The sequence below is a fragment of the Coptis chinensis genome, chromosome 9, assembly GCF_015680905.1.
Source record: "Coptis chinensis isolate HL-2020 chromosome 9, ASM1568090v1, whole genome shotgun sequence".
NCBI lineage: Eukaryota > Viridiplantae > Streptophyta > Magnoliopsida > Ranunculales > Ranunculaceae > Coptis > Coptis chinensis.
In genome coordinates this window covers 71,815,945-71,840,950 of record NC_141464.1, presented here as the reverse complement: position 1 = coordinate 71,840,950, position 25,006 = coordinate 71,815,945, and the positions used below count along the sequence as shown (strand labels likewise).

General features: G+C 36.3%; 1 pseudogene; it reads right to left on the bottom strand.

Annotated features, from left to right (window-relative positions):
* Positions 1-10,527: 10,527 nt before the first annotated feature.
* On the bottom strand, positions 10,528-12,491 carry LOC147477834 (D-glycerate 3-kinase, chloroplastic-like; annotated as a pseudogene).
* Positions 12,492-25,006: the final 12,515 nt, after the last annotated feature.

Below are 25,006 nucleotides of genomic sequence, written 5' to 3'. Positions count from 1 at the left end.
ACCCCCAAAGACTAGCCATGTTAAACAAGGATACAAATTTTGATGAGATTAGAAATTTTTTAAAAATCTAACGATAAACCTACTTTTTCTTGAAGCTATTAAAAAATTACCACAACATGCTAAGTTTCTAAAAGAGTTTTGCACTACTAAGCAGAAAACAAACATTCTAAAAGACGCCTTTTTAACTAAACAGTTTCCAACTCTATCTGAATATAATAGAATCGTTAAGTACAAGGACCCTAGTCGTCTTACTGTACAATGCACCTTAGTAGATACCCACATGACAACTGCTCTATTAGACCTTGGGGTGAGTGTTAACTTACTCCCTTATTATCTATATAAACAAATAGGTCTACAAAATATGCAACCAACTAAAATGACGTTGCAATTGGCTGATTGTTCTATTAAGTATCCTAAGGGTGCTATTGAAAACGTGGTGGTTAAAGTTCAAGATTTTTACTACCCAGCTTGACTTCGTTATCCTCAACATAAAAGTTGTTAACAACTCTGTTCCTATCATTTTAGGGCGTCCCTTCTTAACAATTGCCAACACGCTCATAAACTGTCGCGATGGTTCGATGTCCATGTCCTTTGGACACCTTTCTATTCAGGTGAATGTTTTCAAAAATGATGCAATAATTATTCGATATGACTATTGATGGAGAAGTTAGCATGATCAAGAGCTTAGCTCAAGATTATTTTAACAACATATTTCCAGAAAATCAGATGCATCAATTTCTTTCCTTTGAAAGTTTCGACTTTGATGATGACTCCTTCTGTAGCACCATCTTTCGAGTTTGAAGACCTCTTACCTAAACAAGTCTTTACTACTCAAGACGAAGTCCGGAGGCTTTTCTACCCATTCCTCCCACCCCTATGCTTAAACCTATTCCTACTGAGTTGAAATATATCTAGCTTTATCCAGATGGTAGTCATCCGGTGATCATATCTTCTCAGTTGTCTGCTGATGAAGAGGCACATTTGATTAGGGTGATTAGGGAACATCGTTCCGCAATCGGTTGGTCCCTAGATGACATTAAGGGGATTGACCCTAGTGTATGCACACATTGCATACATTTGGAGGATAATGCGAAGACTTCATGCAAACCTCAGCATCGCTTGAACCCTTCCATGAAAAAGGTGGTCAAGGAAGAAGTTTTACGGTTACTGAATGCGGGTATCATATATCCTATCTCCGATAGCAAATGGGTAAGCCCCATTCACGTAGTTCCTAAGAAATCGGGGGTTACCATTGTGTGTAATGCTGCTGGTGAATATGTTTCCACACGAGTTCCTATGAAATGGAGTATCTGTATTGACTACAAACACTTAAATGCCATGCACGAAAGGATCACTTTCCTTTACCTTTTATAGATCAGATGCTCGAACGTCTAACTGGTCATGCTTATTACTGCTTTTTAGATGGCTACTCTAGCTATTTTCAAATCATTATCAATCCTGATGACCAAGACAAGACTACCTTCACATGTCCTTTCAGAATATATGCCTATAAACAGATGCCTTTCAGCCTTTGTAATGCTCCTGGTACCTTCTAGCGGTGTATGCCTCATATCTTTAATGACATGGTGGAGCGCTTTATGGAAGTTTTCATGAATGATTTTTCTATTTATGGAAACTCTTTCAGTGACTGCCTGTCTAACCTTTCTAAGATGTTGATACGGTGTGAGGAAAAGAATCTGGTTTTAAATTGGGAAAAATGTTATTTTATGGTTAAAAAAAGAATAGTTCTAGGTTATATTCTATATAGTGATTGCATAAAAGGTAGATAAGGCCAAATTAGATAAAATAGCGTCTCTACCTATACCACGAAGTATCTGTGACATTAGAGCCTTTTTAGGCCATGTAGGTTTCTATAGGCATTTTATTAAGGATTTTTCAAAATTAGCTAGGCCCTTAACTAATCTGCTTTTAAAATATGTCATATTTGATTTCAATTATGACTGCAAACAAGCTTTTGAAACATTAAAAGACGCTTTAACATCTGCACCAATTATACAGCTTCCCGATTGGCCAAAACCTTTTGAACTTATGTGTGACGCTAGCGATTATGCTGTTGGTGCTATTTTAGGCCAGAAACTAGATGATAAGTCCACCGTTATTATTATGCTAGTAAGACTTTAAATGATGCTCAAAGAAATTATACTACTACGGAAAAGGAATTTTTAGATGTGGTTTATGCTTTAGATAAGTTCCGTCCTTATTTGCTTGGTACAAAAACATTAGTGTATACTGACCATGCAGCTCTTAGGTACCTTCTCGTCAAGAAAGATACTAAATAAAGATTAATCCGATGGATCCTTCTCCTACAAGAGTTTACCTTAGAAATTAAGGATAAAAGAGGGGTGAAAATGTAGTTGCCGATCACTTATCTAGACTAACCAATGACAGTGATAGTGACTCTGAGTCCATACCTGATTTTTTTCCTGATGAGCACCTTTATTCTATTTTTTTCTGCACCTTGCTATGCCGACATTGTGAATTTTTTAGCTTATGATATTATTCCTGATGTTTGGTGAAAAAACGAACGTAAGAAATTTTTAGCCAGAGTTAAGCTATACTCTTGGATTAGTCATACCTTTTTAAGTATTGTGCGGATCAGATTATTCGTCGTTGTATTCCCCAGTAGGAATATAATGAGGTTTTATCCTTTTGTCATAACAAAGAGTGTGGTGTCCATTTTAGTGGTATGAAAACGGCAGTGAAAGTTCTTCAATGTGGTTTTTATTGGCCTACCCTTTTTAAAGATGCCCAAGTACACTGCAGGATGTGTGTTCGTTGCCAACAACTTGGGTGTATCACTAAATGTAATATGATGCCTTTAAATCCCATTATGGTAGTGGAAATTTTTGATGTATGGGGCATTGATTTTATGGGTATTTTTCCTATTTCCCATGGTTTTATTTATATTCTTGTTGTCTTGGACTACATTTCCAAATAGATAGAGGTCATGGCTTGCCGTAGTAATATAATGACCATACGACAGTTGTGTTTTTTGTTAAAAAATACATTTTCTCTCGTTTTGGCATCCCGAAAGCCATCATCAGTGATAGTGGAACGCATTTTTGCAATAGAGTTGTTGCCTCTTTAGTTAAGAAATACGGAGTTACCCATAAGGTGGCAACTCCTTATCATCCACAAACTAGTGGCCAAGTAGAAGTCTCTAATAGGGAAATTAAAAAAATATTAGAAACGGCAGTCAATCCTGATCGGAAAGATTGGTCTAAGCGTCTAACAGATGCCTTATGGGCATATCGGACAACTTTTAAAACTCCTATAGGAATGTCTCCCTTTAGACTTGTGTTTGGAAAACCTTCTCACTTGCCCGTTGAATTAGAGCACCGTGCTATGTAGGCTATAAAAAGCCTGAACTTCAATATTGATGAGGCGGGTGTCAAGTGCAAATTGCAATTAAATGAGCTTAAAGAAATCCGTAGCGATTCTTATGATCTCGCGAAGGATTATAAAGCTAACATGAAACATGTTCATGATAAATAAATTTTGCGTAAAAAGTTTGTAGTTGGTCATAAGGTTTTGCTTTACAACTCACGTTTGCATATTTTTCCAGGGAAATTAAAAACCCGTTGGTCTAGTCCTTTTCTGGTTACTGAAATCACCCCTCACGGGGCAATCACCTTGGTAAATCCCAAGGACAATAGTACCTTTCAAGTTAATGGTTAACGTTTAAAACATTTTCACAAGTTAAGGTCCCCAGATGTGGAGAATGTCCTTTTACAGGACCCTATCTATGAGGATTGACCTTTGATGTTTGGTGTACTTCCTTTCATTTCCATATATATTGGTTGTGCACCATTAAGGTAACCGAGCCCTCCCTTTGGAGTGTGTGGTTGTAAGTACCAGATCCTAAGTCCACATGTAACTTAATTCACGCTTTCTACTCTTGCATGTTTTCTCGTTTTTAAGTCGTGTTTTTCTATGGAGTGATTTACGTTCTTATTGCTTTATTGTTTTCTTTTTTATTAAACCTTATTCATAAAAAGTAAATATATATATATATATATATATATATATATATATAATTCGATAAACATTAGTCTTGTAAGTCTCGAGAATCTGACTTTAAAAGACCCACGTTTTAAAACAAATTTTCTAAACCTTGTTTTCAAAAATTTGTTTGGGGGTGGGGTGTTTGGTATTTCTATTCTTGATCGCTCAACTTCCTATTCTTGTTGTTTATGTTGTTTAGTCGTACTTTGATTCGGGTTGACACTATCTATGAATTTAGATTTTTTTCGATCACATAACTTATGTCATTCACGCATTTTGAGGTGTTTTCCATCTCCTTATGTGTCAACCACAATTAGATTAGAGTTTTTTTTTATAGATCATTGAATTGCATTTTCTCTGCTGATCATTTTCATAACTCATTCGCCAAAATCAGACCGTTAACAAATCGGAAATTTTAGTTTTAAGTTATACGAGGCATAGGATAGGATGGGTTTTATAGATTTGTTTTGGACTTGGGCCCGAAAATTAAAAACCATACCAGGTCACGTGCCACGCACATGACTCCCTATTTTTAAAACTCCACGCGTTTTTCCTTTTCTTCTTCCTCGCCTCCACATTCAAACATCGCCTAAACCCAAAAACATCAAGTGCGCACGCCCTCATTGTCAGACCACCTTGAGCGCGCCCGCGCCCTTACCTCCACACACCTCCAATTCCAATTTCAACCGAGTATTTTTTAACTATCCCACATATTAACCTTCACCACAAATTCCAAATCCAGATCTCCATGGTCCCTAAAGCCCCAAAAATTCTTCCCGAACAAGTTTTTTCCAGTGCACAGTTTGCACCCTTCTTCGATACTGAGATGCATGTTAGGAAGTGGGAAGGGTTGTGGTATTCTACTGAGGATTTTTATCACATTGATTTGGTGCTTGCATGTTACAAGAAGAGGGAGATTAGTAGTCGTAGGATTTTTCTGGATGTGAATGGTAGTCGTAAGGAGTTGACTACAATAGTGTTGGCTGAGGTTACGGGCATTGAGGAACGAGACATCGTAATCACCATGTAGGAATCTCAGCTAGGGGGGTATAGGAACGCTGATGACAGAGACAGTATTGGAAGGACGTTACAATTCTGGGTCACATTGTGTTCGTCAGACGTCTCTGAGAAGAAACCAACTGGCAGTGGCTCAGTGGGTTGGCAAGAATGTTATTGCCACCACGAAGGCCAGTGACATCAATTTGAGTTGTCTGCACATTCTCTGAACCCTTCAGAACAGAAGGTATGGGTTTTGCATCCTCAAATTTTTATTGAATGAGATTATAGCAATTGGTCAACTTACCACAGCTTTCCCTACATTGATTACGAAGATTATGTTGTTTTGGAGATGTGTTCCAGAGTCTAGTAAGATTAAGTTGAAGTTACATGAGAATACAAGTATTTATCGGGAGTGTATTCATAAGGAGTGGAATTTGCCTGAAGTTTTGGCTGCTGAGATGGAATCGAAGGAAGAGGAGGAAGATGCAACCTGTGAAGTTGTGGAGAGGGCTACTACGGAGATAACCCGTTTCTCATTACTTCATCGTGGCCTGCGAACTCTCCATAACCAGTATGAGACGATTCGTACAGGCTAACGTTCTCGTAGTGACCTCTGTGAGGCTATCCAGACTAGGCAAGGTACTATTCTCTATAACCAAGATAAACTTCAATCTAATATTCAGTTGCTCAGTGATAGTCACCAGGACATCCAGGCTAACATGGAGACTCTCGCTCATACTAATACAGAGCATTAGAAAGCCATGTATATTTTAATGGAACAACAGTGCATGTTCCAAGAAGAAGTTCTATGACGCATGCCATCTCATGATGGTTCTTCCTCTGCTAACTACGAAAGGCGTGAGCATCGTAGGACGGATGGCTCTGGCCTTTCCTCATCTCGTGGCTAGTTCTTTTGTATTATTTTTAAGAATATTTCCCTGTTTTAGTAGAATTTTTATTCCAAGTTGTTTAGTTAAGTAGTTAATATTGGATTATGTAAGTTGGTTGTTATTTGAATTTTAAGTTGGTTTAATTTTTGTCTGAGCATGCTATTTAATTTTCATGAATCCCACCCTTCCGACTTGTTTGGGGGTGACATTATTTGTTTAGCATTGTATTTTACCATATCCACATGTTTTTGGATTTAATATTGCAATGATTGAGGAATATAGTTTATATATGAGCATACTGCTAATATGGTGTAGCTAGAATTAGCTACTGTCGTTTAGTGCAACCTCAATGGTTAGAAGCATTGAGATTGCTATTTTGATAGAATGTTTAAAACCATATAGAATTGTTGTTGAGTGTGCTCTCAGCTGTTTCTATTTTGGTTTTAGAAGCCCTTTTCTTATTCCATCTCTTTCCTTATTAATTTGGGAACCTTTGTTTAAGTAACTAGTGCTCTATAAATACATATCACACCATATACTTCACTCTGAACCTCTTAAATTCATCTCACAGGTCTAACTTAGAGCGCACACGCCCTTATTTTGCACTAACATAGAGCGCGCCCGCGCTATAATTCCAGTACCGTAGATTTTTCTTTTGTCAGAAGAGAGCACACCTGCCCTCTGACATAGGCCATTTTGAGTGTGCCTGCAACCTTACTTCAACATACCTCCAGTTCTTTTTTCTGGGGTTTTTTACAGTCACTTCTAGGAGTTCAGTAGTGTATTTGTTTGCTATGAAATCTCCTCAAATCATACCGGAGCAATCCTTTGAAGAATTGCTCAAGAGTGACACCTATGGGTTCTGGTTCCGCAACTTGATTGCGCAGTCAAGATGGCAGCCTCTAATGGTAAGCACTGATGAATCTTATTCTCCTGCACTTACTACTTATTTCTATGATAATTGTAAGTTCTTTTATCGACCAGATGGGGAACAAGTGTTCTCTGTCACCATTGATGATGTAATAATAGATTTAAGCAAGTTTTTGTTAGCCTATGCTATTGGACTGTCTATGTCTACTGCCCAAAACTCATGGGGTTATATGATTGATAATATGTACATATTCAACTATGAGTATTTCCATGAGACCTATGGGGCGGGGATTTTTCGTGTAAAGGACCAAGGGTAATATAACGTAGCCCTTGGTAGCCTGTCCCTTAACTTAGACACTATTATGTTCTTTATCATGCTGAATATTTTAGGGGAATGGCGTTTTTCTTCTGCGAATAACGCCACTTGTGACGTCTTCCTTGATCTAGCTGAGGGACGTATGCTATATGACTTTCCCCAGACCTTAGTGTATAGTTTAGCACGAGCCCATAGTATGAAGCATAAATACCTTCTTATGCCTATCTTGGTTTGCCGCATAATGCTATGTTTCTTTCCTAAGTTTTGTACCCGTTTCACAGATTGGGTTAGGGTTGACATTATGCGACCCACCAATTGCATTATACACTATTTTTATGTTATGATTTGGCCAGGGGGCTACAACCTAATTGGGTTGCCCCTTACACCCCATCCGACCAAGTGGCGCTTAACAAGATAGGAAAGGTAGATGATAAATGGCATGAGGCCTGGCAGATTATCATGGCTTGGCAAGACGCAAAGGAACCTCACTTCTTTATAGAAGGGGAGGACAACGCGTAGTGCTGGATATAAGGTAAGTTTTACTTTCTGTTAGTGTCTGCTTATGTCCCAAACAATTTAATTTTTGTTATTCCCATAACGGGTGGAACTCATATAGAAATTGCATCTGTTTTTCTTTACATATATTAGTATGTTCTAAATTTGTTTTGCAGGTGCTCTAAAATTTTCACGCGTTTTCATGGTATTTTCTATCTTTTTCATTTTTATACTTTGAGGACAAAGCATGTTTTTGTTTGGGGGTGGCATAAAACACGTAATTTAAGGCACCTATTAGGATATATATATGTATAATATGCACTTGCTTTCTAAAAAAAATTTAAAATTTTAAAAATATAAATAAAAGTATTTATACTATGCACTTCTTTTTCTGTGATGATAGTAGTCTAAAAGTTTTACGTTAGCTCTTAAATTAGAATAGTTTTTAGAAACTTAGGTTAATATGTAAGTAATAGTCATTGCATCTTTCCATAAATATATTGCATGAGCATCTATATTTATATTGGCAGTAAGTTTCTGAAATCTAGGCTAGAATACTTATTTTACAAATCTTGTGAGAATATAGCCTAAAAGCCTTATATTAGTGGAATATTTGAGTAATAACACAAGGGAAAAGTAAATTCCGAATAGAGAAATCACACGTCCACTTGCTTGAACACTATATCATATCCTAAGTGAGAATTTAGGCTCTTTTGGATCGATATAGCCAGAAATTCAAACCTATATGAAATTATTTTTCGCTAGTAGCCCCTCTGAGCCTTTCTTTAGCCTTTTCATAAACAACAAATCCTTTACTCTTTTATAAAAACAAAATAAAAATAAAATCAGCCTACCCATTTTTGAATGAGTCTGAGAAGTAGGATGAAATGGAATAAAGAAAAGAGAAAGACCTGTAGAAAACCAAGAATTTGTTAGTTGCTTCAAATAAGAAAAGAAAATAAAAGAAATAAATAAATAAATAAATAAAATAAAAAGTTAGAACTCCAAAAACAAAATCAAAGGAGTCAAAAGCTAAAAGAAAAAAAAATGGTTAAGGATGGAAACAAAGTGTAAAAGCAAAGTAAGAACAAGGTTTTCTCTAGTTACATAATATGAAGACCCTATTTTCTCAGACTTGTCCTTTTGAATATCCATTTCCTTCCTTTTTAAACCATCACCTAATCCCTATAACACCTAATAAAGACCTCTAGCTCAATTAGGAATAGATTGGTGTGATAGTAAGTGGCAGATGTGTTTGATCGACCTCAGCTCCCTTGTACGTCATTGAGATTGTGAGGAAAAGTGTGCTCACTATGCACTGGAGTGAGCGAAACTTAAGTAAAAATCAAAGTATTTTTGCCTTGACATATTTGTAAGGACCTACTTAAGGACGCTATTCCAAAGTTTCAGAAACGGATTTGTTATTACATTTCATAGCATAGCTCATTATATATATATTTTTATCCGTAGATGATTGATTATTATGCACGTATTAGCTTAGGTTTCGAATTTATTATTTTGTATTCATTGCTAGTGAGATGTATAGATATCTGAGAATAAATAAGGAAACATTAATTTTATTTCTTAGTCGTTATAGTATGAATAATGTTTGTGAGTACCTTTTCTAGAAAACTCTCACGAGGCTATAACCCGTTCACTAAGGAATTCCTAGTGGTTTAAGACCTTAATGCATATGGTCAATGCAATCGCACTTGGCGAAACAAGAGTAGTTAGAACTCCATTTTTGGTCACTTATTTTAATTTCTCATCTTGAGGACAAGCAAAATGTTGTTTGGGGGTGGTTTGATAAGAGCCTAAAACTATAGTTTTAATATTACATTTAGACCAATTATGTTTATAATAAATAAGAGTTAGTACTATTTACGTACTTTTGTGTATTTCAGTTCTTGGAGTCAACTATGTGAAGAAATATGTTACTTTTGCAAGAGAAAGGAGCAAAGGTTGGTTGCTAAGAAGTTCTCACTACAAGAAAAAAAGTTTTATATCACTGTTAAAAACATTCACAAAAAGTCTTTTGTCACTCTGTTTTTTTTTCCAAAACCATAACGAATCGGAGTGAAAGTCATTTATTTTTTTCCCAAAACTGTCACAAATATTTGTTCCAGACTAGCCTCTCTCTACTAAAAAACGGTAACAACTGCTCAAAAACCGTCATAACAAATCATATAATTTGTGACGGTTTTAAATAAACTGTTATGCATTCATTCTTTTTAAAAGTCATAAAAAGTACTATTAGTCATGACGGTTTAGGTAAAATAGTGATATGTATATTTTCTTTTTCAAAAAAAAAATAGTGAATATTTGTGAAAACAAAAACTGACCATTCCATATTAAATTAGACCTACATTTCATATCTGCACTGATAAAAGTTTTCTAAACAAACAAACATAATCCATTAAATTTCAAAATAGTATTTACAAACACTAATTCAGGTGAAGCTTTACAAACCAAGATCGACTTGGATAAGCCGATATATGTATTTGAATATAAATCAAAATTAAAGATATCCCAGTAGAATAGAAACGTATTCATCCTAACCCACCAAAACACAACACATTCTTGGATGAAGCCAACAAACTCGCATCCTTGCTAATAGCCTACACCTCTAGCATAACTATAGTATTTCATAGTACCCAACAAGATGAGGACTATGTTACCCTCAGTATAGCTCCCTCCACAACTTGATTCTCATATTCATCCTGCATGCAAAACAGTTAGCGAGTGTACGTCAATACTATTGTATCCTAAAGTGAAATTTTTTCGTATTTAACCTAGCCAAGATCAAGAATCACCATGTGAAACAAATGAAAAGTACATTTCCAAAGTAATGAACAAGGCAAAATCACTTACTACGTTTGGGCAATTATTTATCTTAAAAAATTTAAGCAAACATTAATGTGAATGGGAATGGCAGCGCTAATTTTAATGACTAAACATTCAATGTATGATATAAACTTTCTTTTTGCACATTTAACCTTTACATTTAACAAATTCTAAAATGGATGTTAAAATAATGCTCATACGCATTATAAAAAATAAAAAATAGTCTCCAATTCTGACTTTAGTCTTCTAAGTAGTTGCTGTCAGCTAGTTTCCTAGGATGGGATTTCTTTTGTCGTCAATATCAACAACTAAGAGATGCTCTGGATCAAAACCAAGCAGTCCTTCGGAGTACAGTGCGGGAAGATAAGCCTTGTATGCTGGAAAGTAGCGTGAAACAAAGTCCCTAACCTACAAAATTTGCAGAAAAAAAGTGTCTTAAACCCGGCACAAATTAACACTTCCAAAATCTAGGACGACAAAAATCCAGAGCAAGAAAGTTTTCAATCAGGTGATCATTGCAGCTTTGAGACAATAACGTTCGGGCATTCATAATTCAATCAAGCCAGGACTTAAATAAAAGCAGTTGCGAATGATCGCGTCCTCATCGGACATTCTCGGGTTTGCCTTCCTCTCTCATAGCAATCTCGCACCGCAAAGTAACCACGAACTTATGTTCACAATGCTGAAAATAATGTTCTAATGCCCAAAGGTTTAAATAAGTTTTCGAAGGATTTAACCATACCTGTAATCCCCATTGGTAGACGCAGCTTGGCTCCTTATTCTTGATAACTATCCAAGCATTAATGAACTTGTCCCATGCATCATAATAAGCTTCAAGGTTTCTGTTTACAACCTCCACCGGAAAGTGAAGCATAATTCTAATCAAAATCCATTTGCATTAACATGTTGAAAGTGTTCTCGCTCCTATATGCACTAACACAATGAAGTTACTTTTAATGTCAACCTAATCTCAAAGACTCCTTACCTGGATCGACAGCTTTTAACAACTTCAATTGGAATGGGTTTAAAACCAAGCATCCAACCTTCGAACAATACAACCTGTATTGACACCCAAAGAGCAAAAAGATGTGAGCATAACAGGCATGATGAAATTCAAATTTACATAAAAGTCTTGCATGTTGCTATTCTTACCATTAGTGGCCCTTTAACCTCGGCCATGTTGAAGGATCGGCTATGTCTCCCTTCCCACCATATGCACTACTGAGAAGAATTCATGAATAAGTAATGTTGAAATGATGTATCAATAAAGCAAACAACAATAGTGTTGTTTGTTAGTACTTACTTTATTATATCGTGATAGCTTCATCTTCATACCTAAATATCATAAGCATAGCATAGAGTTAATACTTGAAAGATCTGTGTCTATAGAAGATACCAATTTGAACTTTTGTAATTGAATTAGTAGATCGGAACTAATCACGAAGTACATAATTAACAAGCATGTAGGGAGCATTACCCTTTTAGTCATTTTAGTTAGACCCTGAAGTGTTTCAACTGATAATGGTAGATCATGGCTTCCAGCATTTCCTCATAACTGAGAATGCAAATTCACATATAAAACAAAAAAATCATCATAGTTACACGTATACAAGGATTGGGAGTGTTCATATAGATACCTCCAAGTGAGTATTTCCTGGATTTTGCTCCCTCATCTTAGCCTGCAATGTATACGGATTGCATTTAGAAAACAGAGACAGAGAAAAGAATGTATATAAGAACTGCAAGTATCTTTACCTGATCCTTTGCATTTAAATAAAAATCATCGATCGAAACTGTGGCAGACTTCCTGTTATACAATTAAAACCAATTTAACCAAGAAAAGAACTTAAAAAAATTAAAAAACAACCAAATTCAGTTTTTCAATTTAGCTTTCAAACTTCCAAGAATTACCATTATAGCAACCTAATTAAAGGTACATCACATAGTTAAAACGATAAGCAGCGATATTGTGAATGAAAAGAAAAACGGGGAATAAGTGAAAATGAAAAGGAATCACAAACCCACCCAAAGCAAGAACCTTGAAGCCTCATGCTCTGGCTAGGGTTCTACACAATCTGCAGTATCGTACTTAAGCTTTTAGACTACCATAAATCTCACCAACCATACCTTCGAATTTGAAGAAGAAATGAAGAGAGTGGGAGTAAGTGTTGATTGCCAATGAATGAAGTGCTGGAGATGAAATCCAGAATCAAATGCTCTAATTTAATAGAAAGAAACCATAACAAGGAAAATAGGAGAAGATAAAGATAAGAATAACTAATATGGTTCAATTGATCGTTGCAAAGCAATCCTTTTTGTAACCAAGATCAGAACACCGGTCGCAATCCTATTTCTTCGTTGAAAAAAATGAAAGTTTTTTTGTTTGTTTTTTGATAAGAGGGGTGGAATTTTGATACCGTAATGGTGTAAAGTCGGGAGTTTTTTTTTTTTTTTTTTTAAAAGAGGTGGGGAGTTAGTGTGTGGGCAAGTCTAGAATTTTTTCAAGTCGTGAATCGTGGGCTCTTGTTTCTAATTTCTTACCTCAGCAGTTTTTAACAGTGACAATTAATATATACCAATTATGTGATTGTTGTTTCAAACTCAATTAAAAGCCCACAAAAAAAAATAAATAAAATACAAATTAAATAAAAATAAAAATGTCTACAACTCCCCTTTTAATAGTTCAAAACAAATATTTCTCCACGCATATACTCCCGTCTTTAGAAAAATACCATATTGGTGACCGTTTTGAAAATACATGTCACGAAAAACTTTTTGGGTTAGTTAGACTTACCCCCCATTACTAGTTGCAATTAGTGTTACACCCCCGTTTTCAAAAATATTAGTGATACCCCATTTGAGTGATCCAACGGTTAGATTTCTTCATCTGAAAAAAAAATTCATCTCGTAACCGTTGGATCTTGCAATTGGGGAGGTATCACTAATATTTTTGAAAACGGGGTAACACTAATTGCAAATAGTAATAGGGGGGGGTGTAAATCTAACAAACCCAAACTTTTTTAAAACAGTCACAAAAACCCTTTTCTGCCATTTGTGACCGTTTCAAACATAGCAGTCACAAATAACATTTTAAAATAGTAGAAAAAAACCTTTTTTCTACTAGTGTCTATGGTTAAAGCCCAAGTTTTAAGAAGAAAAAGCGTTTTTAAATCTCAGTCAAAACTGAAAAGTCAAAATCAACGTGAGCAGAAATAGAACATAAAAGTCAACAGAACTTCTACAAGCCTTATCTTTGGACTCAGACTTCGGAATTGGGCCTATTATATGTCAAAACTATCGGCTCAGAAAGAGCTTTCTAATGGTCTAAGCCGTGATCCAATCATTTGATGAAAAAGCTATTATAGTAATATCTAGCAGAGAAACCCTTTTTGGACTTAAGCAATTAGGTTTTGGGTTTGATTTAGTGGGGTAACACTAATTGCAAATAGTAATAAAATCTAACTAAAAACTTTTTAAAAATGCAAATAGAAAACCCTTTTTCATTTGTGACCGTTTCAAACATAGCAGTCACAAATAACATTTTAAAATAGTAGAAAAAAACCTTTTTTCTACTAGTGTCTATGGTTAAAGCCCAAGTTTTAAGAAGAAAAAGCGTTTTTAAATCTCAGTCAAAATTGAAAAGTCAAAATCAACGTGAGCAGAAATAGAACATAAAAGTCAACAGAACTTCTACAAGCCTTATCTTTGGACTCAGACTTCGGAATTGGGCCTATTATATGTCAAAACTATCGGCTCAGAAAGAGCTTTCTAATGGTCTAAGCCGTGATCCAATCAGAGAAATAAAAGTGGATGAAAAAGCTATTATAGTAATATCTAGCAGAGAAACCCTTTTTGGACTTAAGTAATTAGGTTTTGGGTTTGATTTAGTGGCCCAAAACATAGCTCCAAAGCCCATGCACTAAATTGTAAATCTAGCCCTCTCCTATATAAAGAAGGCTAAGGCAAAACTCTAACTCTCTCATCTCCTATCTCTTAACTTTTACCTTTTTTCTTTAGTCTAAACCTAGTTTATATTTTATTAGCCTAACCATCATTAATACGATTCAAGTTATTTTTTATCAAGTAGTTCTTTCATTATGTCTTCTTATTATTATTATTTATTCAATGATAGTCTAATGATCTGTTTCGACCCCCACCTACGTGGCAAACGTCCATTAGTAAGGGTCTCTATTTTATTCATTTAATCAACAGGGCTAAAGCCCAATTTGCAATATCATGGATCAATGTACAGGCCCATTAACTCATGTGTCTAAGGCTGAACCTTAGCCACATGGCTTGCCACTAATGTGCATTGATTTATGTCCAGATTCATTTCTTATCAAAAAGATAATTATCAGTTGACAGTTATATTCTATCACAATTACTCAAGCAACAAGATTACTTGAGTTACAAGGATTCTCTACTCTACCTATATAAATACCAAACTATTTTTCATAAGGAACTACGTGGAAACTTGATCCCTAGAGAATAGATCTTGGGTACGTAGGCAGCCATTATCTTGGTTCAGTTTCATCTCCCCCAACATCAAATTCCTCCGTTTCTTAGTGTGTTCTTTACCATTGCTCTCGTTGTGTTGAAGCAGTTTACTGCCGAAACATAATTGGCGCCGTCTGTGGGGAATTTAGAATTCATTATCACGTGAAATAATCAAGATGGTAAGCACAAGAAGCAGACCAAATAGTCAACATATTCCTCCTGCTAATAGGAATTGCAACCCTCGAAATTCAAATTGGCCAATGCAAGAACCGTTGAACAATCAAGTTGCTCCTAGTGGTAAGATCAATTCTCAACATCCAACCGTAGCAGCGCCACCGCCACAACCACCGCCTCCGCTACCGCCACTCCTAATATGGTTGAGCATGAGTTACGACGAGTCAAGAATTTAAAATAGGAACTTTAGAAGGAAGCTGGCAAAGAGGCAAAGGCCGGTGGACGAGGCTAGAAATTCAACAACATCGGGCGACCACGAAGGGACGCAGGCCATTCCAGTGTATGGGACCGTCTTGAAGATCCACTTCATCGTCGTCAACAACGTGTTATTTCTCAAACACAATCAACCAGTGCACACTCTAAGAGTAATGACCCTATTACCCGTACTTATGGGGAGAATCGGATTGGCAGGGATAACTACTACCCTAGACATGTCCGATCTCAAATGGAAGATTTGCCTCTAAGAAGCAATTTCAGGGAAGATCGCCATCCGAGATATGTCCGACATGACTAGGAAGGCGGGCATCCCAGACAAGAGCAACAAAACATGGAGAAGTGGTATAATTATACCGACCACCCGGCCAAGGGTGACTACCGGCCTAGATAGGCTGCTTACAGGGATAGACAAAGACAAAGACAATCATCGGCTCCGAGTTTACGATTGTTATATTTTACAACCATCAAAAGATTTCTAACTCCAATAAGAGATAATGGAAGGTATCCTTCTCCACATGGGTATGACCGGGGGCGTCCAGTTGTTCGAGCCAATACTTTAACTCTAACAGAACAACAGTTGAAAGAGTTGATTGCAAAAGAACTTAACGATAGAGAGTCGAGGGATGTAAGAATGAAAAACTTGGAACGATCCCGATGATGGTGTACTTGATAAGTTTTAATTTCAAATTCCGACATTCAGGAAGCTTACCACCATCCCGACTTCAAACAACCCGATTTTGAACTTTATGATGAGTCGGAAGGAGATCCTAGCTTGCATGTTCTATCGTTCAAAAATAAGTTGGTGTTATGGGGTGGAGATGATCCGCTCATGTGTAAGCTCTTTCCATCAACTCTAAAGAGAGTTGCATTACGCTGGTTTAGTGAGTTGCATTCAAGATCAATTCACCAATACAATGAACTAGAAAATCAGTTTGTTAATCGTTTCCGCCACAATTGCAAGATGCCAAAGGATGTCGACTCACTTTTGAACATCAAGCAACAACGTGACGAAAAGTTACGTACTTTTGTTACTAGGTTCCGGAAAGCAGCAGCACCGCCGCCGCCGCTACCGCAAACGGCGGTACAAACGCCTCCGAAAGAAGGCGTCGCGGAAGAAAGTATAAGGAAAAACTTCATCCCAGATTGGACCGACCTGACAGGGAAGGCCGACCTCGCAGATTTGCGGAAAATCGCCATCCTAGACAGGTCCGTCCAGACAGGGAAAAAAGGCGTCACGGAAGAAAGTATAAGGAAAAACTTCATCCCGTGGACCGGACCCGACAGGGAAGGCCGACCTCGCAGATTTTATGAAAATTGTCATCTTAGACAAGTCCGCCCGCATTGACGGGGAAAAAAGCGTCCACGGAAGAAAGTATAAGGAAAACCTTCATCCTAGGACCGGACCGACCGACAGGAAGGCCGACCTCGCAGATTTGAGAAAACCGCCATCCCGCATGTCCGACCGGCAGGATGGAAGGTGTCACGTATAACTAGAAGGAAGACCACAATCCCGCACAAACTACCGACCTAGATAGGTTGGTTACACATAAAGAAAAAGACAATCTCCAGTCGGACCCAAAAGTGTGTATCGCCTAAAATCTCTAACTCTTGTAAGAGGTAATGGCAGGTGTCATCTTCCACATAGGCTCGACCGGGGGCGTCTGTTTATTTAAATCTTCTAGGTGAAATGGATTTCACTCTTCAATACAATTTTTTCCGATCTGCTGGGAAAAATAATGGAGGCTTATATCGATGATATAGTCGTTAAATCAAACAATACGGGTGATCATCTTTCCGATCTTTAACTTGTTTTTTATAGGCTTAACAAGTATAACATGAGACTTAATCCTGCCAAATGTTCTTTTGGGCCTCTCTTCTGGAAAATTTCTGGGATACCTCATGACTCGTAGAGGTATTGAGGCTAATCCTGATCAGATACGTGCCGTTATTGATATGCCATCACCCAAAAATAAGAGGGAAATTCAACGACTTACTGGTCAGCTTGCCACTCTTCATAGATTTATTTCTAAATATTCGATCGTTGTCATTCCTTCTTCCGGACTTTAAAAGAGGGTGGCAACTTGGAACATTGATTGTGAGATGGCATTGCAACAACCGAAGAAATACTTGGTCACCCTCCTATATTAACAAGTCCTTCAACGGGTCAACCTAGTGGCATATAGCTGGCAGCTACATTGATGGAAAAATCTATAGAAGACATTCTACCGCCGCTAATTGGGGGCGACGAAGACCAACATGAAAATGCAATTCCTAATCCCATTGACATATGGATTGTTTACTCAGATGGCTCCCATAGTAAATCTAGGTCTGGAATTGGATGTGTTTTTGTTAAACCCGGCGGAGAAAAGATTGGGAAATCTGTGCGACTTGGCTTCGCCGCTTCAAATAACGAAGCCGAGTATGAGGCTGCCATTTGTGCCTTGAGAACAGCTTTGACACTGGGGGCGCGAAAACTCCAGTTATACACGGATTCTCGCCTTGTTGCAAATCAATTTGGTGGGTCTTTTGAAGCAAGAGATGAGCGTATGACGGCTTATCTTAGTTTGATACATAGTCTTGCTCGACAATTTGATAGCATCTCTATCACTCAAAGACCCCGAAATGACTTACGTCATGCAGATTCATTGGCTTATCTCTCCGCCGCCGTTAGAAGCGAAGGGTCAAGACACATCACTTTTGTAGTCAACTTTTCGTCAGTCTAAGTTTGAACGTTTTACGCTCGCTTAGTTCGTTACTCTCAATAAAAAAATCTGACGAAGTTACCACATTTAGCTTCGTCAGTTTAAGTTTGAACGCTTTTTACGCTCGCTTAGTTCATTACTATCATTACGAAAAAATCTGACGAAGTTACCACATTTAGCTTTGTCAGTCTAAGTTTGAACGTTTTTTACGCTCGCTTAGTCATTACTATCGCTACGACAAAATCTGACGAAGTTACTACGTTTAATTTTATCAGTCTAAGTTTGAACGTTTTTACGCTCGCTTAGTTCATTACTAACATTACGAAAAAATCTGACGAAGTTACCACATTTAGCTTCGTCAGTCTAAGTTTGAACTCTTTTACGCTCGCTTAATCCGTTACTATCACTACAACAATATCCTACTAAGTCACCGCGCTTCTTTTCGTCAGTCTAAGTTTGAACGTTTTTACGCTCGCTTAGTCTACTTTTGCCAAGTTAAGTCAGCATTGGGGGCGTTTTGCTTTACATGGGGGTGTATCGTTCTATTTCATTTCAACTACATAAATCAACAATATTGTCAATTTTCCGCAGGTTTGTTATATGACATCACAACGATATTCAATTACCAACACATACTTTATTTTTATTTTCATCAAAAGAATTTTTAGCTTTATGGTATTACATTCACACAATCACATAATAATTGGTTTGGGAAAATCCAATGGTTCCTTACCAATTTTCCGCTTATACAACTTATACAAATCTTTGTAATTCATCTTTTCACATTCTAGTTGATCTCCCGTGTCTGGTAACGTCTCTGTCAATTGTCTTACGGTTGCTCGATTAAATCTTCGTTTTCTTCTTCGAAATCTGCGTTCGCTTCACTTAGCGCTTTTGGTTAACTATTTTCCGCAGTCATTATTTTTTCTAAGGCATTGTGTCGATCTTTCTACAAAAAAATTTCCGAGCGAAAATTTTCGTCAACTTCATTATTTTTTCTAAGGCATTGTGCCAATCTTTCTACGAAAAATTTTCCAAGCGAAAATTTTCGTCAACTTCATTATTTTTTCTAAGGCATTGTGCCGATCTTTCTACGAAAAATTTTCTCGAGAAAATTTTTCGTCGATCGTTATTTTTCTAAGACATTCTGCAGATCTTTCTACGATAAATTTTTCGAACGAAAATTTTCGTCAGAGTCATTTTTATTTTTTTTTTTTTTCTAAGGTATTAAGCCGAACTTTCTGAGCGAAACTTTCCAAGGCTCGTACAACCGTTGTTTCTCCGTGCGGCAAAAATTCGCATTACGTTAACTTTCTAAGCGAAAACTTTATTCAGCTTCTTTATTATTATTATTATTTTTATTTTCTTCTACGGCATTGCGGTGCGGTCACCCTGAGCAAAACCTTTCTTCAGCTTCTTTATTTTTTTCTAAGGCATTGAAATCTTTCCGCTTCGATATTTTTCGTCCATATCTTTTGCTCGTAATTCCGCCATTTCTACCTGCGAACGACTAACATACATGTTTTATGCTGTCACAACTCTTTGACACCGCTTTTTTCATATTCTCCGGACTTTTCTCCGTCTTTCGACATTCTCCGTCTTTCTTCAAAAATCAATTTTGATCTAAACCCAACAATTTGAACTTAATATCCTAACAAATCCAATTTAAAACTGATCAATCTTGACCTAGATTATGTAGGTCAATCTTTAGTTGCATATCCAATTTGAAATTACCAACATCTCGTAATAAAGAGAAATTCCAAGAGACTTCATTGTAAAACCACACTCTGCTTCATCTGACAAGGAAAAGAGAACACGATAATGCCATGAATCGGTTTAACAGCAAACACGATAATGCTTCATCTACCCGCTTCGTTGAAACCAATGAAGGAAATTACGGACTTTTGTTTTCGTGTTTATCAGTACTAGATCGTGACTTCTTTTTTCTCGTTTCTTCTCTAAGATTTGTGCTAGGCCTGGACTTCTCTCTTACTGTTTTTCGATTGAGTTTATTTTGTTATTAGTTCCCATCACACGTTTCTAGCTCTTAATATATTATCTCTGTCTCCTTTTCAAATCTTTGGTGTTCAATTCTGTCACGTATCACGTGCACAGTGTGCACAGTTTTGTTTGACAAGGAATTTGTCTTTATGTGGATCCAATCGGTCCTCATGCCATGTGAATATAATCTCTTTTTGTCAAATTATGAATCTAATGCAAACCCAACCATCATTATCTCTTTTTGTCATAATGTGACCCCAACTATTTTTGTCACTCGTGTGAATCTAATGTGACCCCGGTTTCCCCATACTGGACCGACCTAGTTACCCAATTTTGACAATCTTTGAAAACTAGAGACTCGACCCTCTTTTACTCCGCTCACCAACTAATGGGTCTGCCAGTATAGCCCCATCACTATTTTGAATAGATTTTATCTTTTTGCATATTTCTATTAATGCTAAGGTTGATATATCCTGATTAAAAATTGGTTTTCTTTATCAATTTTTTGTTACCTATTTTAATTCTCGCTTCACTCTCTATCAATTAATTACATTGCAGCCTCATATAAATTAGTTTAAAATTATTTAACACACAATATTTCAGGCATTTTTCTCGGCATTCCATTTTTCTATCATTTCCTTTCACATGATACTTCGTTATACACTACGCTTACTCTTTTTTTATTCCAAGTTTTCCTTAATTTTTCTTCTTTTCTTTGCCATGTTTAAGCATGACAAAAAGAGGCGTTTTCACCCCCACCTATGTGCCAAATAAAGAAGTGCACTCCTATAGAATTTAGAAAATTCTCGACGACATTTATGGTATTGAGATGAAACCCAGTAGTAGCTTGCATAAACAGATGGATCAATATCAGTCATGCTATCAAGGGTAGTCTTCCCATTTTATTTTGCATTTTTTGGTCATGTTTCAAAACCCACCTACGCAAACGGCCCATTAGTGGGGTTTCTATTTTATTCATTTAATCGACATTAAAACCCACTTGTAATACCATGGATCAATGTCCCGTTAACTCAATCTAAGGTCAACCTTAGCCACATGGCTTGCCACTAATGTACATTGATTTATGTCCAGATTCATTTTTATTAAAAAGATAATTATCAGTTGACAGTTATATTCTATCACAATTACTCAAACAACAAGATTACTTGAGTTACAAAGATTCTCTACTCTACCTATATAAATACCAAACTATTTTTCATAAGGAACTACGTGGAAACTTGATCCCTAGAGAATAGATCTTGGGTACGTAGGTAGCCATTATCTTGGTTTAGTTTCATCTCCCCCAACATCAAATTCCTCTGTTTCTTAGTGCGTTCTTTACCATTGCTCTCGTTGTGTTAAAGCAGTTTATTGCCGAAACATGATCCATAGTTAAACCTCCATTAGAGAGGTTTGATTGAAGCTTTAATGAAGATTTGATGTGTTAGTATAAAATAGTTGTATTTAAAAATTTCATGTCTAGAGGATAGTTCATTCACTATGAGAATGGGTTTCAACTTCCTCTCATGCTAATTATTAGTTGGTTAAAGATGTCATGAATAATTAGGGATAAAAATACCTAACTTTTATGTTGAACCTTGTGTAAAAACATAAAGATTAAAGTTGCAAAAACATCTATACTAGCATGCTAGGGATTAATCAAGGTGGATATCAAATCTCCCTAATTCCTTTTTCATATTCACATCTTATTATTTAATTGTTATAGTTCAATTTAGCATATATTAAATCATAATTTTTACCATATTAGTTATATTTAGAATAATTACTCTCGTATTGTTTAATTGTTAATCACGAATTGAATTAGTTATTTTCTAAGCAATTATGAGTAGAACGAATTCTTACTCTAGTTTTATTGCATGATAATTGAGAATAGAAATTTTGATACAAAAACGAGTAAATTATCGTTTTATTTCTTCCTAGCAAAATTTAGTTAAGTAGGAGTAAAACGTGTTCATAAGATTATCAACAAGGTGTTTAAAATTTAGGAAAACAACATTTTATATGAAATGCTAGATGTTTTTGTTCCAAATGAGGTAGTACATGACTGTATTATGATGATATGTACCTAGCTTCAGCTGTATATTCTTGGTATACATCTATAAGAATATTCAGTTTTAGTTGGAAAATATTTTGCTCTCTCATTCATATTTGATTTCTCACATGGAATGCCTTTGACTTTTGTAATCGAGGGGCTTGTGAGCTAAAAAAATCTCCTCCTTATAAATATGGATTAGTCCCTTCTCATTTTGCAAGAAATTGAAAAATAAAATACATGGCTTTGATCTTTGTGACATTGTTAGTAGTAGTGTTGTCCACTAGCGAAGAAGATTCAGAGTTTGTAGAGCAACTCAAAATTCTCAACAAACAATCAATAAAGTCTATTCATGTATGATGATCATATTGTACTAAGAAAAATTCCTAATTTAAGAAGGATACACGACTTCTTGTCTCAAAAATATTAAACAAAAAAAAAATGTTTCATTCTCGATGGTAAATAATGGAACAAAAGTTTTTCAAACTTCAGCTTGAAGTATGAGTTGATTTTGACCGCCTCCACTCCAAAATCCAAATGGTGAGTGATCAGGCCCTCTTAATAGTGGGCCACATCAGCGTTTTGAAGACATTATAGAGGAGAGAAGGGACATAGATGATCCTTATATTTTGTGTCTTACAATGTTGACCTTTAAAATTAACTTTAAATCTTGTATTAACTTTCAAACCCGGGATATTTCCCAATATATGAGCAATTTTGACCAACTTCGCTAGTACCACTCAACTGAAATTATTATGACCCATTTCGATGTTAGGACATCACCATTTACCAATGGGACCTTGATATGACCTTCTATCTTCAAATTTAAAAGAACAATACATAAATAGGCTAATGCAGCCTTTATATTGACCTCTATAGTTACCATCATTTAAAATTGTCTCTATTTCTATCACATTTATAGAGGGCCTGGTCCGTTTTGTGAGATAACACCAAAATAGGTCATAATAATTTTAGTTGAGTGGTACTAGCGAAGTTGGTCAAAGTTGCTCATGACTTTGGAAATATCCTGTGTTTGAAACCCCACCTGAACAAGTTGTCTGTTTTTATCACTCAAACCCAAAACCTACAATTAATACAATATTTAAAATTAATTTTAAAGGTTAGTATTGTATGACACAAAATATAAAGGTCCTCTATGTCTCTTCTCTCCTCTCCTCTATACATGTTTTCAAAATACTGATGTGGCACTCTATTATGTTGGGCATGCATTAGGCACTCTATTATGTGATGCCCTTATCTGGCGAAACAGACTGGCCCTCAATAAATATGATAGAAATAGAGACAGTTTTAAAAAATAGTAACTATAGGGCCAAATAGAGGCTGCATTGGAAGCCCATTTATGTATTGTTATCTTAAATTTGAAGATAGAGGGCATATTAAGGTCGATCGGTGATGCCCTGACACAGTCAAAGAAAGGTCATTGCTCGTCCCTGTATAAGAGAAAGTACTGTATTCATTAGTAGTTGTTTTACTCTCTAGGATGAAGAAGGTGATATGTTTGACTGCGTTCAAAGTGACAAACAACCGGCTTTTGACCACCTTTTGCTCAAGAATCACAAGATTCAGGTATATCTTGTCATTCTTTCTTTGTAATATTGTTTGTGTGTACGGGATGCATGGATGCCTTAATGCATCATATATTTATCCACCCACACGAATAGCTGGCAATGCAACTTCGTTCACTATTTTAAGCCTTTCTTTCATGCATTATTTCAAGTCCAGATTTCCTACTTAGATTTCGAACTTTCTTTTACATTTTGGTCCAAAACAGATGAAACCAACTTCCCTGACGGTTCACTCTGGAAAATCATCAAGTGTATAATCAAGAGTGGCCCTAAAACGTGTAGAATGCCCCAAAGGAACAGTACCAATTTCGAAGAACACAAAAAAATGATGAGCTAAAGTTTTCATGGAAGAACATTCTACTAGTACTCATCCACTTAATTACACCTTATCATGGTCAACATGTAAGTAACAAGATTTAGATACAACATCCCTTGCTTAGAAATTGAATGTACTTATAGCATCTTCAATTCAAATCTATTCATAGCATTGTTTGTTTCACAGCTTGCAATTTTAGAATCCAGAGCAGCGAGAATAAATGGAGCACAAGCAAGCATGAACACACCTAGTCCAATAGTAAAACCCGGTCAATCAAGTTGGTCTCTAATCTGGTATATATGAGAATGGTGAACTTGCTACAGGAGAACCTGGTTATGTCCCACCAGGATGGACGGTATAACTTCTCTTAACAAGTAAAAGTTCCGTATAAAAGACAATTAATCTCAAAAGTTCTAGCCCAATATCTTGGTATACCTAGGTACATACAATGGATTACCCATTGATCTAACATAAAGTACGCTGTAATCACAGGTATTACCGGGACTAAATCATGATTACAAAACTCGTTTCGTCACGTTTTGGGGTGTAAGTTTGTCATCTTCTTTTTCCCCGTAAAGTAGAATATAGTTACCATAATCCGGGAATATATATACCATGATCTTTCTCCAGGCCTCCTCACGATATACATAAACACTGCTCTCTAACAAAGAAACAGTAAGTCTTTATTTGTACAATTTTTTGTTGGTACTTACATTACTTTTTTCATACGTTTCATTCCATATACAAAATAGACGATTTCAGAACACCAAAACAGAGGTGGCTGCTACAATCTTCTTTGTCCTGGTTTTGTACAAATAGACAGGAATTATCCTCATGATCAAGTCTTCCCTAATATCTCAGTCTATGATGCCCTCAATTTTTAGCCCAATTTGCGATATTCCAGGTATAGTTCAAGCCATGCTATTTTCAGATACATTATTTTCACAGTTTTCTCTTAAAT